Source organism: Geotrypetes seraphini, chromosome 15 (assembly GCF_902459505.1).
Source record: "Geotrypetes seraphini chromosome 15, aGeoSer1.1, whole genome shotgun sequence".
NCBI classification, from domain to species: domain Eukaryota; kingdom Metazoa; phylum Chordata; class Amphibia; order Gymnophiona; family Dermophiidae; genus Geotrypetes; species Geotrypetes seraphini.
Window position 1 is genome coordinate 20,970,676 of NC_047098.1, and position 15,235 is coordinate 20,985,910.

The 15,235-nt window shown below is 44.5% G+C and overlaps 1 long non-coding RNA gene across 1 annotated transcript in view; it reads right to left on the reverse strand.

Moving 5' to 3' along the window:
* The window catches only part of LOC117349069, a 48,096-nt gene extending 36,460 nt beyond the window's left edge, over positions 1 to 11,636 (reverse strand). Inside the window, exons 1-2 of the long non-coding RNA XR_004537108.1 lie at positions 11,528 to 11,636; positions 1,357 to 1,561 (exon numbers count right to left, since the gene is read on the reverse strand). This is a non-coding gene — a long non-coding RNA (uncharacterized LOC117349069). The remainder of the gene's footprint in view (positions 1 to 1,356; positions 1,562 to 11,527) is intronic.
* Positions 11,637 to 15,235: the final 3,599 nt, after the last annotated feature.

A 15,235-nucleotide genomic window follows, 5' to 3' on the forward strand; every position in this document is an offset into this window, starting at 1 on the left:
ATGTCTTTTTTTCTTTGTCTCTCTCTCTTTGGCTGCTGTCTGTCTTTCTTTCTGTCTGTCTCTCTCCCTGGCCCCCTTTCTGCCTGCCTGACTGTCTCTCCTTGGTCCCTTTCTGTATTTCCCCCCACCAGAGCAAAACTGTCTGCCCCCCAGCACACCCCTCCCCCCATAGCAGCCCCCTTTCCCTTTCTCTGACTGTCTCTCCGTGGCCCTCTTCTGTCTTTCCCCCCCCAGAGCACCTTTTCTGTTAGTCTGTCAATGTCCCATCTGTTTGGCTCCCTGTCCTTCTGTGTCTTTCACTGCCACCTTTTCTGTCAGTCCTGTCTGTTTGGCCCCTGTCCGTGTGTGTGGAGATGTCAGGGGGATGTCGGTGGAGGTCGGGGATGTCGGGGGAATATTAGGGATCTTACGGGGATTGCGCGCCTTCTCCCACCTACCATTTTTTTTAAATCAAATGCAACCGCGGCAACCGGCACATAATAACCGCTGCTGGGAGAAGAAAATGGAACGCGCACGCCTCGCACGCTCGCGCACGCCTCGCACGCTCGCGCACACTTTACCAACTTTTTTTTCTTCTATAATTTCTCTGCTGACCACAGAGCTACGGACGCATGGAGCCACCAGGTTAGAAGTGCGCATGCATTCTTATAATTGATAAGTACTTTGACTTAATACTTTAAACAACATTGATGAGGCTTTGAGCTCCTTTTACTAAGGTGCGTTAGCGTTTTTAGCGCACGCACAAAATTACCGCACGCTACGCTTCTAGAATAACGGCAGCTCAATGCTGGCATTAAGGTCTAGCGCACGCGGTAATGTAGCACGCGCTATTCCCCGTGTTAAGGCCTTAACGCACCTTAGTAAAAGGAGCCCTTTATGTAAACCAGGCTCAGTGAGATCAGTTTCTTTCTTTTTTTTTTTTTCCCAACTACTCATATTTTGTAGCATTTGAGAATATTTAAAAAATCATTACAGAACAGCATGCTGACTCAACTTTATTCCTAATGTCTTGGGGGGGTCATCAGGGATATTTACCAAATAATGAAAATGGTTAAGAACTTGAATGATGAGAAGATGTAGCCTATGTGGGAAATACATTGTCTGTCCCGTTGATCCATCGAGAAGGCAGCAGGAATCAATGAGGCTGCTGGCAAACAGACCCTTGTATTTTCAGACGCACCGACAAGGAGGTTATTTATTTATTGGCATCTACTAGCTGCCATCAGCTGTAGTTCCATCACTTCACAGGAAAAATGCCTATACCAGTGGAAACCGTGGGCATCAAACCAGCCAATATATTAATGAAAGCAATTTGTCTTCTAAGCATTCATCATCTGTTCATTTATTGCAACTTACTGTGCCATTAACATTCACAGCAGGGATTCCTTGTTTGGATTAATTGACGTTTCCATTCAGTTGCCAGAGTTAATGAAGGGTATGCCTCCTGCAGCCTCAATTCCAAATCCTTGTACCCAAAAATCATCGCATTGGGTCATGAACTATCAATCCAATCCTGGAGCTTTCAACTATCACAGCTATTTATTCTGGTCCTTGAAGGCTCCTAATAGGCACCAAAAAACATCACAAGAAACAGTATGTTAGCCTGTAACCCATTCTGAGCTCTTCGGGGAGGACAGGATAGAAATCGAAATAAACAAACACCATCATCAATGGCCCTGGTTAGCATCATCTGGATAGAAATCAAGAACTAAACTGGTGTGGGAAAGAAAGGCCTCTCTCAGGACCCTGAGCTGGTACCTCTGGAGGAAAACTCTTAGGATGGCTGCAGGCTACGTCTGGCGAGATTCATGTTATGTGCTGTCAACCCAGCTCTTTTCATTTTGAGCATTAAACTCGCTAGAAAGCTGAATTATGAAAATATTCCCCTTCCCCTGTCCTACACTGTGACTTGATACCCTTTGAATAAAACAGGTAAGGCCATTGTCAGAAGCACATTCAGGCCAGGGTCAGACGCAATAGGGCCAATTTAACTGGCAGCTACAACTGGGGGAGGCGGTGGAGAGAGAGAGAGAGAGAGCATTGAGAAGCTGTAGTCAAAGGAAAAGAATAGCTCCTGACGGCTACATAAAATCAAAGAACCATTAGCATCTATTTTTATGGTTTATGTTTATTCATAATTTGCATTTGCTATATTGCTTCAGGGGCAAGTGGACTCAAATCGAACAAATGCAGAAAAAGCAAGGAACGCCAATAAAATTATAGGAAAGAGTAAAATAACGTGGTCATCCATTCTTATATGAAAATAAGATAAACCATGATAGATGGAGTACAAATTTTATTTTTTTTAAAAACCCCAAAAAACATATTACTACCTACAGGGAGTGTGGACAATTTTCAAATAACCCATTTATCCAGAGAAATGACTTTTGGAAATTGCCCTTAGTGAAAGTAATTATCAGAGCTAGTCCTAGGGCATCTTGACACTCTAGGACAGGGGTCTCCAAAGTCCCTCCTCGAGGGCCGAATCCAGTTGGGTTTTCGGGATTTCCCCAATGAATATGCACGAGATCTATGTGCATGTACTGCTTTCAATGCATATACATTGGGGAAATCTCCAAAGCCCGACTGGATTCGGCCCTCGAGGAGGGACTTTGGAGACCCCTGCTCTAGGACCTAGGTGAATCTTTAGCCATGTATCTCCTCCTCCCACCAAGGGGCAGCCTCAATTCCCTCCATCCATCACATCCAACATTTCTTCCCCCCACCCCCAAGATGTTCAGCAGCTTCTCTTCCCGTCTTACCCCCTCTAGGTGAGGAATTGTGCTGCCCTAGGTAGATGCTTAGTCTGCCCAGTGGTGGGGCCAGCCCTGACTTTGTAGAAACGCACCCATATCAATTCTCAAACAATGTTTATTCGATAAATTACCATTACAATTATAATTTTATTTATATACTGCAGCTCAATGTGGCTTACATTAAAAATAACTGACAATATCAGTGAACCACAGAAAGAAAACAAATAAATCTATTCCAGTAAAAATGTGTTAAACAAATAAGTTTTCAAAGAATGCAAGTAAGAAGGAGCACCAAGAATTAAAGGAATAAGATCAGGTCCCAAGCTAGAAAGACATCAGATGCTCTATAAATCGCTTTCAAGTTCTACCCTTCATACACCAAAGTAGCCCTAGATCAGTGGTCTCAAACTCAAACCCTTTGTGGGGCCACATTTTGGATTTGTAGGTACTTGAAGGGCCGCAAAAAAAATAGTTAATGTCTTATTAAAGAAATGACAATTTTGCATGAGGTAAAACTCTTTATAGTTTATAAAACTTTCCTTTAACAGATAAAAAGGAAATATATATAAACTATAGAGTTTTACCTTATGCAAAATTGTCATTTCTTTAATAAGACATTAACTATTTTTTCTGCGGCCCTCCAAGTACTCTATTTTTTCTGCAGCCCTCACTTTTAAAGTTTAATATCTTTTTTTCCTCAAAAGTGACACATTTCAATCACTATATTGAAAATAAAATCATTTTCCCTACCTTTGTTGGCTGGTGACTTTATTTTTCTGTGTTTTTAACTATGTTTCCAGGGCCTTCTTGTCCTTTGACTGTTTTTCTCTCTGTCTTCACTTTCTGCCTTGATCCATCTTTGGCATTAACTTAATATTCAGTTTTTCTGCTTTCTTTTCAAAATCTATGTTTCCATGTCTTCTATCTCTCTCTTCTTCCATCCCTATTTCCATGGTCTGACATCTCTTTCCTTCCTATCTCTCCCTCCCTCCTTCCTTCCTTTCCCCTGGTCTGGCATCTGTCTCCTTCCCTCCCCCCCATACCCTGTCATCTCTCCCTCCCCCTCCATGGTCTGGTATCTCCTTTCCTTCCCTCCCTCCCATGAACTTGGCAACTCTTGTTCCTCTCCTCTCCCTTCTCCTTCCTTCCCTCTCTTTCCCCAATTGGATGCAGCAGCAACAGAAGCAGCATTTCCCTTCCCCCTTTCCTGTGCAGCAGATGCATTTCTCTTCCCCTTTCCCTCCCCCTCCCTTTCCCTGTGCAGCAGCAGCAGCATTTCTCTTCCCCCTTACCTCCCTCTCCCTTTCCCTGTGCAGCAGCAGCAGCAGCAGCATTTCCCTAGGGTCCTCCTTTCCTATGCAGCAGAAGCATTCCTCTTTCCCCTCCCCTTCCATTCCCTTCCTTGTGGAGCAGCAGCGTGTCTGGCCGGCTCTCTTGCTCAGTCGATCGTTCCGTTCAAAGCCGCGTGTGGCGGCTCTTTGCGAGATCCGCGCCTGCGTCAGAAGCCTCTCTGATGTTGTGACATCAGAGAGGTTTCAGATGCAGGAGTGGATAGCGCGAGGAGCCGCCACCCGTGGCTTTGAATGGAACGATCGACTGAGCAAGGGAGCCGGCCAGACATGCTGTTGCTCCACAAGGAAGGGAAGGGGGAAGAGAAATGCTGGTGTGGATGGTACGAGGAGCTGCCGCCGGCCGCAGCTTTGACCGGAACAATCAACTGCAGCAATGAAGCAGTTGATTATCACGTCCAGACCGCGGGGCGGAAAATAGCACCTGGAGGGCCACATGCGGACCATGGGCCGCGAATTTGAGACCGCTGTCCTAGATGAACATCTGAAGATGGCAAAGACAGATTGATCCAGCAAATAATTAGGCACCATACAATGAAGAACTTTCTAAAGCAACCCTGGCCTCCACAGGGAGCCACTGTGCATTGCGCGGATGGTTTCAGTGACTTGTCTACAAGTACTCCCAAGTACTCCTGTATTCGTGCATATGATTTTTGTTACCGACATGCATCACCTTGCACTTATCCACGTTGAACCTCATTTGCAATTTCACGGCCCATTCCTCGAGCATATTTATATCGCTTTGTAGGTCATCGCAATCCTTCTGTGTCCTCACTATGAATAACTTTGTATCGTCTGCAAATTTAATCACCCTCACTCGTCGTGCCAATTTCTAGGTCGTTTATAAATATGTTGAAGAGCACAGTCCCGAGCATCGAACCCTGCGGCACTCCACTCGTGACACTTTTCCAGTCCATTCACCCCCCACTCTCTGTTTCCTATCCGCCAACCAATTTTTAATCCATGTGAGTATATCACCCTCAATTCCATGGCTCGCAATTTTTCGCAGTAGACGTTCACACGGAACCTTGTCGAACGCCTTCTGAAAATCTAGATAGATGATATCGACCGGGTCACCCTTATCTATCTGCCCATTTACTCCTTTGAAGAAGTGCAGTAAGGCATTAGATGGTAAGGAGTAAGATCTCCTCACACCGGTTCCTTATTCGGTTCAATCTAGGAAGATGACCCAGAATCTTGAGTACTTTCCAAAGGCTGATTTCAAAAACAAAACATTGCTTTCCTTCTCCCAACCTATGTAATAAAGAGAAAAAATACAGCACTATAAACAAATGGAAATAATTTAGGGTTTTAATAGGTAAAGCACAAGTTAAATCACATAAGTGCCAGTTTCAGTGGCCACTGCCTTCTCTCATGTACCTAAAATGATTATTATTACCTCAGTTTCACTTCCATTAAATAATCATTAAGAGACAATTTCGTGATACCCCTAGGAGTGAAAAATAAGTGTTTTTGTTTAAACAAGCAGAGCTCGCATTCATTATTCATGCAGCCTGGATTATTACTGACAGACTGAACTCCAGTTAGGCTCTCTGACACGACCCTATAGCAGAACTACGTGAGTAAATTTCAGATGCTGCTACTTCTGAACAGTGCGTGCAGCCCAGTTTAGAATTTCCACGGAAGTGCCAGGTGATGACAAGCAACTGATGGATCTTATTGTGCACCTTGAAAGCTGAGGAGTGGAGATCTCACACCAGATCAGAATTTTCTTCAGCTCTTTTATTTATGTTTAAATCTTTTTTATTGTTGAACAGATCAAAGAACACAACAGTACTCAGTGGCGTAGTAAAGGGGGGCGGGGGCAGACAGGCCCGGGCGCCGTCTTGGTGGAGGCACCGACACCTCTCCTCCTCTCCGCACCCTCCTCCCCTCCCCCCCAGCTCCTTCCCACTCCTCCCTGCCACGTGCGTGCCTTCACTTCCCCCCACTCATTGTACTTCTACCTCTTCACTGGCGCGAACAGCAGCTCCAATCTGCTGCTCAAGCCGGGCCTCAGTGCTCCTCTCGGATGTTGCTTCCAGTTCCACAAATAGGAAGTGATGTCAGAGAACATAAGAACATAAGAATAGCCTTACTGGGTCAGACCAATGGTCCATCAAGACCAGTAGCCCATTCTCACGGTGGCCAATCCAGGTCACTAGTACCTGGCCAAAACCCAAGGAGTAGCAACATTCCAGCATCTCAAAGAATAGCAAGATTCCGGAACCCCATTGAGAGCAACATTCCAGAGCTGAGATTGTGATGTCATAATGCCTCATTCCACAGTGCCTCAGAGCCAACCTCATCAGTGATGTTACAATGGCTTGATTGTCCTTACTTGGCTCACGTAAGAACATAAGAATAGCCATACTGGGTCAGACCAATGGTCCATCAAGCCCAGTAGCCCGTTCTCACGGTGGCCAATCCAGGTCACTAGAACCTGGCCAAAACCCAAGGAGTAGCAACATTCCAGCATCTCAAAGAATAGAAAGATTCCGGAACCCCAATGAGAGCAACATTCCAGGGGTGAGATTGTGATGTCATAATGCCTCATTCCACAGTGCCTCAGAGCTAACCTCATAAATTATGTTACAATAGCTTGATTGTCCTATACTTGGCACACATAAGAGCATAAGAACATCCATACTGGGTCAGACCAATGGTCTATCTAGCCCAGTAGCCCGTTCTCATGGTGGCCAATCCAGGTCTGTAGTACCTGGCCAAAACCCAAGGCATAGCAACATTCCATGCAGAATCCCCAAAGAGTAGCAAGATTCTAGAATCCCAAAGAGTAACAAAAGATTCCAGAACCCCAAAGAGTAGCACCATTCTATGCTACTGATCCAGGGCAAGCAGTAGCTTCCCCCATGTCTTTTTCAATAACAGACTATGGACTTTTCCTCTAGGAACTTGTCCAAACCTTTCATAAAACCAGCTACGCTATCCGCTCTTACCACAACCTTTGGCAATGCATTCCAGAGCTTCACTATCCTCTGAGTGAAGCTCTGGAATGCATTGCCAGAGGAAGAACTGATGCTGGCGCAGGCAGCAAGTTGGAGATACTGCTCACACTGGGGAAGCCAAACAGGTATGGGGGAAGGGAAAGGGCGCATATGCGGCCGGGAGGGGTGGCGGGGAAGGAGCGGGGGCTGCTTATAATCCCTCCATAGAAACACGGTTCAACAAGTACAGCTTTTAAAAATCACCTTCCAAACCCGCCCAACCTCCCATTCAAAAACCCTCCCTATCCCTAAATATCTCCATCTGCTGCAGGCACTCCCCACCCATTCAATAGCTACATATTGAGGATCTGACTTCGAGCCAAAGGTGTCAAAGTGAGGGTTCCCAGAATTTCTATGCGCGTCGGAGCAGTTACCGCCGCTGACGGCTCTAAAACCCGCTCTAAGTGTTCGTACAAGAGGGGGTAAGTTAGAAAGATATAGCAGTTGTAACTCAAATAATGCACGATGCGCCAACATCGAAATCTTAAGTTTGATCCTAAATTCCATTGGTAACCAGTGGCATTTCAAATGCAAAGGAGTCACATGATCACGAATATGCACATGGCCTAACAAGCGAATCATTTTGTACCGTTTGTAAGCGCTTTAATTGCCTGGCTGTTATTTCTGCATATACTAAATTGTCGTAATCCAACTTAGCTAATACAATTAAGGTGTGTAAAGATTTCTCATCCAGAAAATCTCAAATAGCTCTAAGCTGTCTTAACGCCCCAAATCCTTTAGCAACTAAGGACGAGACCTGTTCTTCAAAATTCAAATGACAATCAATTATAATTCCCAAATACTTAAAGCTATTTACCATCCTTACACAATAATGATCTAATGAGAAGTCTAATTGAGGTGGGGCCTTATCTCCTGAGATCCAGCATGCTCCTGTTTTTGACATATTTAATACTAATTTGGCATTTGTTAATTAACTTAGCTGCCGGCTGGGCTCCATTCCTAAAATTTCCTCCTAACTGGCTAGCACAGGGTACGTGTGAATCCTTACCACCCCAGAGTGGATGGCAGCAGGTGCTCACGAAGCAATTTTATTGACATGGTCGCAAGCTAATGGTATATGTAAGGGTACAGTCGTAAATATCCAAAAAAATTATCCAAAAACGTACTGTAGATTAAGTTTAACAGCAGGACTTCATTCATTCACATCAAAAGATACAATAGACAAAAAATGATATAACAAACGGAGAAAAACAAACCTCATACACAGGCAGCCGGGACTACACAAGTACCCTAAGCCACCTGTATCATCACTGGTTTGAAAAAACTCCATACATAAATATATAAATATATTTTCATTCACTTCAAACACTTATATTTCAAAGTTCATTTTGCCTTACGTATCAAAATATATATATATATATATATATACAGAGAAATCCAGTCCAATCTGTTTAAACCTGATTATAATGGCAACAGCTTGGCATAAGTATAGATGTAAGCACTTCTTAGTAGTAACGTGAAAGCAGTGAAAATAGAACTTGGAAAAACTTATCTCAAATTGCAGCAGCAAACATATTTTCATTCAAATTGCCACATCCCGACAGAAAGCACTTCTGTTTTGCCTTAAAAGTCTATTTCAGGGGAAAAAATGTAATCATGTAAATTGATGTTTTCTCCAAACACTTCCCCGTACCGAACTCATAGGGTTGACTCCTCTCAAAATGGCCGCTCTCAAAATGGAAGTGCTTACATCTATACTTATGCCAGGCTGTTGCCATTATAATCAGTTTTAAAAAGATTGGACTGGATTTCTCTCTCTCTCTCTCTCTCTCTCTCTATATATATATATATATATATATATATATTGATATGTAAGGCAAAATGAACTTTGAAATATAAGTCTTTGAAGTGAATGAAAAGATAATTTTTGCAAGGTAATGGTAACATGGCTATTAATACAAAACATTAGGTAAAGGCTGCAGAAAAACAGGCTTAGCACATGGGAAAAACCCCATGTGAGGTTGCGCAAGACCTAGGGTGCCAGATGTTCGGATTCACCCGGACATGTCCCTCTTTTTAGAGGCACATACACTTCAGTCACACTACCAGTAATTCCCTACTACTTAGTGGCCCAGAGGGATGTCAGACTACCCTCCAAGCAACCTAGCTCGGGAGGGTTACTTCCTCATATTTCCCAAAAGGCACCTCTATTATCATAAGTCCTTAAATTATTTTTCACTTTTCATCTTAATTTTGCATTATCTATCTTCTATATATTAATACTTTTTGTTATAATTATCTTCTATTCTTTTCTGCTTAATGTACTTAACTTTCAACTTTCAGCCATTGTTAAAGATCCCCTCAGCCGCCAACGCGTTTCGATCTCTATTTCAAGGCGAGTGGGGAAGCTAATTAGTTAGTTACATCTCACATATCCAGCCGTCGGCTCTCCACAACTGAATATGTGAGATGTAACTAATTAGCTTCCCCACTCGCCTTGAAAAAGAGATCGAAACGCGTTGGCGGCTGAGGGGATCTTTAACAATGGCAGAAAAGAATAGAAGATAATTATAACAAAAAGTATTAATATATAGAAGATAAATAATGCAAAATTAAGATGAAAAGTGAAAAATAATTTAAGGACTTATGATAATAGAGGTGCCTTTTGGGAAATATGAGGAAGTAACCCTCCCGAGCTAGGTTGCTTGGAGGGTAGTCTGACATCCCTCTGGGCCTCTAAGTAGTAGTGAATTACTGGTAGTGTGACTGAAGTGTATGTGCCTGTAACTAAATTGGAAAAGAGAAGAGAAGAAGACATAGGATGGCCTCTTTTTAGAGGACATGTCCAGGCATCCAGACGGCTTTTCCAACCCTGCCACTTTGTTCAGGTTTTCATAAGCTTCCAGCTCAGGACCGCGTCCGGAGGGCATCTGCGCACGCGCAGATGCAACACGGTGACCTCATGGGCATGCATGTGACATCATCGCGTCACACCTGCGCAAGCGCAGATGCCCTCACAATGCGGCTCTGAGCACGAGAACAGGTTGAGGGGGTAGGGCTGGGGGGGGGCGAGGCTGGGGCAGAATGGGGTGTGACTTGGAGGGAACGGGGCGAGGCTGGGTAGAACTGAGTAGGCCAGGGGGCGGGGCCATCGGTCCGGACTTTACAATAGTAAAAATCTGGTAGCCCGACTAAGACCACTTGTCACCACAGCTTAGTAAAAAGGACCTCTTAATCATTTATGATTTTACTTAAGTAGTGCTATGGTTTATGTTATGGTAGCGTGTTTATATTTTCTTTTATCCTGACAATTCTACATGCCACCTCCCCCAACGCAGCCTGTGCTTAGGGAAAAACATGTCCGTGTTGGGCAATGATTTTTAATCCTCAAAGGTACTGCAGACAATAAATCTACTAATTGCCTATTTTTATATGTGTCAAGATGAAAACTTGTCTTGCACACTTGTACTGTAATTATGGTTCATAGGCATTTGCGCACGAGACTTCAGCGCGCCGACATTGCAGCACAGACAATTTGGCGCAAGACACCAGCGTGCCACCTGAAAAGTGACTTTTAACGAGCTCTGACGCGGGGTGTGAGTGAGGAACACCCCCCCCCCCAGTTTACTTCATACTCTTCGCGCTGCTGTTGGAGGAGGATTGGGGGGGTTGGAACCCTCCATTATAGAGTAAACTTAACTTTTTCCCAATTTTTTAGGAAAAAGTTAAGTTTTCTCTATAATGTGGGGGGTTGCACCCCCCCCACCCCCCCAACTGCAGCGCAAACAGTCTGAAGTAAAGTGGGGGGGTTCCCCCATATCCCCCCGTTGGAGCTCTTTAAAAGTCACTTTTTAGGCGGCTCACTGGTGTCATGCGCCGAATTGTCGGCGCGCTGAAGTCTTGCGCGCTTTTGTCCCGTCACCGTAATTATGGCAAATCTAGTACAAAATGTAACCTTTTAACTGTACACAGTTAGTTATTTTATTTGATATACTGTCATTATTAACAAAAAAAGTCAAATCAAAGCGCTTAACAATAGATAAAAATCAAAAGGAAATAATTTTAAAAAACAACAATAAAATAAACACAACAGGGAAATGTATACTGTACAATTAACAATACTAGACACAAAATGACAATCAAGGGCAGGAAAGGTTTACAATATCAAGTGGTAAGAACAAATAAGGTAAAAACAAGAGGATAGGGGGAAAAAAACCAAATACGAGAAGAAGAAAGCAAAGGATGAATTAAACTGAAGTGTTAAGAACTACGGTCAAACGCCAGCTTGAAATAATAGGCTTTCAAATGTGATTTAACAGATTTTTCTGTGCGCAGATATAGCGGAAGGGAGTTCCAGAGCTATGTATGTTTAACCTGTAACCCATTCTGAGCTCTTTGGGGAAAACGGGATAGAAAACAAATTAATTCAATAAATCCTCTATAATAAAAGCCTTACCCGCACATGCACAGTTGACATGGCGTGATCCCTGCCGCCGTGATTTCTGCTTCCGTGCCGTGTTCCATTTGCGGTGCACAGCGGCTTGTGGCACAGGTGGTGGGCGGCATGCGTCGGTGAGAGCAACAGCAGGAGGGTGTCCAAGGTGCTGCGAGGCGTCCTGCTGCTACTGCTACACAGGGAAGTGGAGGGGGAGAGGAAAAGGGGCTGCTTTGAGGGGAGGGGTGTGCTGGGGCCAGGTAGCAATCTTGGTTTGCTCGGGGGACCAGAGAGAGATAGGCAGGGGGCCAGAGAGAGAGACAGACAGAAAGACAGACGGACAAACAAGGGGCCAGGGAGAGACACAGACAGAAAGAATGACAAACAGACAGGAGGTCAGAGAGACAAACAGACAGACAGTGGCCAAGGAGCGAGAAAGAAAGAAAGACAGACAGATAGACATACAAGGGGCAAGGGAGAGACACAGACAGAAAGAATGACAAACAGACAGGGGGCCAGAGAGACAAACAGACAGACAGCGGCCAGGGAGAGACACAGACAGAAAGAATTACAGACAGACAGGGGGCCAGAGAGAAGATAGAAAAACAGACAGACAGCGGCCAAAGAGAGAGAGACAAAGAAAAAAAGATAGACAGACAGCAGCCAAGGAGAGAAAGAGACAAAAAGAAAGACAGACAGACAGAAAGCGGCCAAGGAGAGAGACAGAAAGAAAGACAGACAGTGGCTAAGGAGGCAGAGAGACAGAAAGAAAGACAGACAGACATCTATTCTAGCACCCGTTAATGTAATGGGCTTAAAGACTAGTAAACAAATAATAGTCTCAAATCAGATGTTTCCATTCAAGCAACACAAAACCAACCCCTCAATGCTCCCACTGAGAAACAGATTCAATCACATAAAAGTCTCTCCTGTGACTGACAGCACCTATAACACAACTCACGCAATGAGTAACGTCCAATCTCCCTCCGACCTACCTTACCCCCCACCCCCAATAAAAGCGTCCTCTAGTTGGTTATCCCGCCCCTTAATGACTTCCCCATTCGTCATAACACATACTTCATAACTTCATTTTTTTCACTCAGAGAATAGTTAAGATCTGGAATGCGTTGCCAGAGGTTGTGGTAAAAGCAGATAGCGTAGCTGGTTTTAAGAAAGGTTTGGACAAATTCCTGGAGGAAAAGTCCATAGTCTGTTATCAAGACATGGGGGAAGCCTCTGCTTGCCCTGGATCGGTAGCATGGACTCCTTGGGTTTTGGCCAGATACTAGTGACCTGGATTGGCCCCCATTAGAATGGGCTACTGGCCTTGATGGACCATTGGTCTGATCCAGAAATGCTATTCTTATGTTCATCTAACTCATTTAACAAGCTATGTCATCTCAAATAAGGCCCCCACACCTTTATATACTGTGTTTTCCACTTCCATATCCCTTGTGCATCCCTTGCCTCCCAGCAAGCCAACTGGTGCAATTGGTTACGCCAGAAGGGGGCCTTCTCCACTGTCCATTTCTGTATACATTCGCATGCCAGCCGGCTCCTCTTACGGCAGAGCGAACGGGTGCCTGCAGCCATGGGCTCAAATGCCCGTGGAATGTCCAAATCCAACTGGGCTAACATACCAGGCAAGAGAGTGCAAAATAGCCTACGCATGTAACTCATAATCCTTGCCCAAAACAGGCAAATTTTGGGACAAAACCAAAATGCATGTCCCAAAGTGTTTTCGGCCTGTCCACATTTCTGACATTGAATTTCTCCACTATAAAACTGTTTTTCAGAAAATACACCCATATTAATTCACCTACAATAGCATTCTCACAATCAAGAACACTGTGTCAAGGCAGGTATACTATCCAGGCTGTTAGCTATATAATCGTGTTCCACTTCCTATTGTAAATTCCCCCCCCAGGACCAACACACAGATTGGAACTCCTTGAATATCCAGATATTAACTGCCATGTCTGACATTTTTTAAAAATGGCAACTGTGGCAGTTGAATATTGACCTGGATGTTTCCATTCTTCCCTCCCTAAAATACCTCTCGTTTTGAAGCTGAAGGTTGGAATATTAAGATTCAGTCAATCTTTCTCTCTAACATGTCTGCACGTTCACCCAGTCTCCCCATTTGTTCTTATTGTGTCACTGCAAACCCTTTTACTAGCAGCCAGCCTCCTTCACTATGCCCGGGGAAGGGTGATTTGTATTGATTTAGCACCCTTCATCATTTTGAAAATGTGTCTCCTCTGCTCTGGGCTGCCATACTTTGGGGCTGCGTTCACCACCTGTTCAGCTGCATTACAATTTCAAAAATCTTCATTTCCATTGGGATCGAGCCAGCGTAACAGAACAAATGCCAAAGGGATTCTAAGATCACGCAGCAGTGTTCGCTATCCTCCGCCCTCCTGGGACCAGAAAAGGGCAGCGCTGTTTTTCTAAATTATAAATCACAGTTTCATCAGTCTCTATATCAACTTCATTGTATTTGCAGCCTTAATTACTATTAAAAATATATATATATAACAGTGCAGATAGCCTTCTTGCCTCCTCTAGAGCAGTGGTTCCCAACCCTGTCCTGGAGGATCACCAGGCCAATCGGGTTTTCAGGCTAGCCCTCATGAATATGCATGGAGCAGATTTGCATGCCTGTCACTTCAATTATATGCAAATCTCTCTCATGCATATTCATGAGGGCTAGCCTGAAAACCCGATTGGCCTGGTGGTCCTCCAGGACAGGGTTGGGAACCACTGCTCTAGAGCTCAAGTCTTAGCAGAAAGTGGCCACTACTGACGCTATTTATTATTTCTAGAGCACTACCAGATATACTCAGCGCTGTACAGAGTCACAAAGGAGACAGTCCCTGCTCAAAAGTGCTTACAATCTAAACCAGGGGTAGGGATAGGGAACTCCGGTCCTCGAGAGCCATATTCCAGTCGGGTTTTCAGGATTTCCCCAATGAATATGCATTGAAAGCAGTGCATGCAAATAGATCTCATGCATATTCATTGGGGAAATCCTGAAAACCCGACTGGAATACGGCTCTCGAGGACTGGAGTTCCCTACCCCTGATCTAAACAGACAAGTCAGACAAACAGGATGCCAGGGTGGGGAATACCAAATTGTTTTCTGCTATAGTGCTCCTTGTACCTCCACAAGCAGCATGCATTCTCCATTTACCCTACAACAGTGTATCACAAACTGTGTGCCGCGGCAAGATTGCGGGTGTGCCGTGAGATGCCAGCGACTACCTACAGGATGTGCCTGTCGTGGCGAGAGGCACATCCTGTAGGCAATGAGCCGGCACTGGCGCCTCTCCTCCTCTCGTACCCCTCCCCCGGCATAATAGCAAGTTCAAGGCGGCCTCCACGCATGCATTGATGTCGATGTAATGACATCACACATGCACATTACATCATTGCGTCGATGTCCGCGCCCTCCAGATGCGACCCCGAGTTTAGTATGTTGCGGCTTTCAAAAAAATTTGCAAGACACTGCCCGGCATATACATAGTAAATGACAGCAGATAAAGTCCTAAACAGTCCAGTCAACAACGTAATGATATGCATTACACAATTTCATGATTAAATTAAAAGGTCTTTTTCCTTTGTTATTTCTGGGCCATAGACCTTAGAAGTCCACCCGGTACTGTCCTTAGGTTCCAACTACTGGAGCTACCATTAAAGCTCACTCCAGCCTATCCAAACCATCTCCTT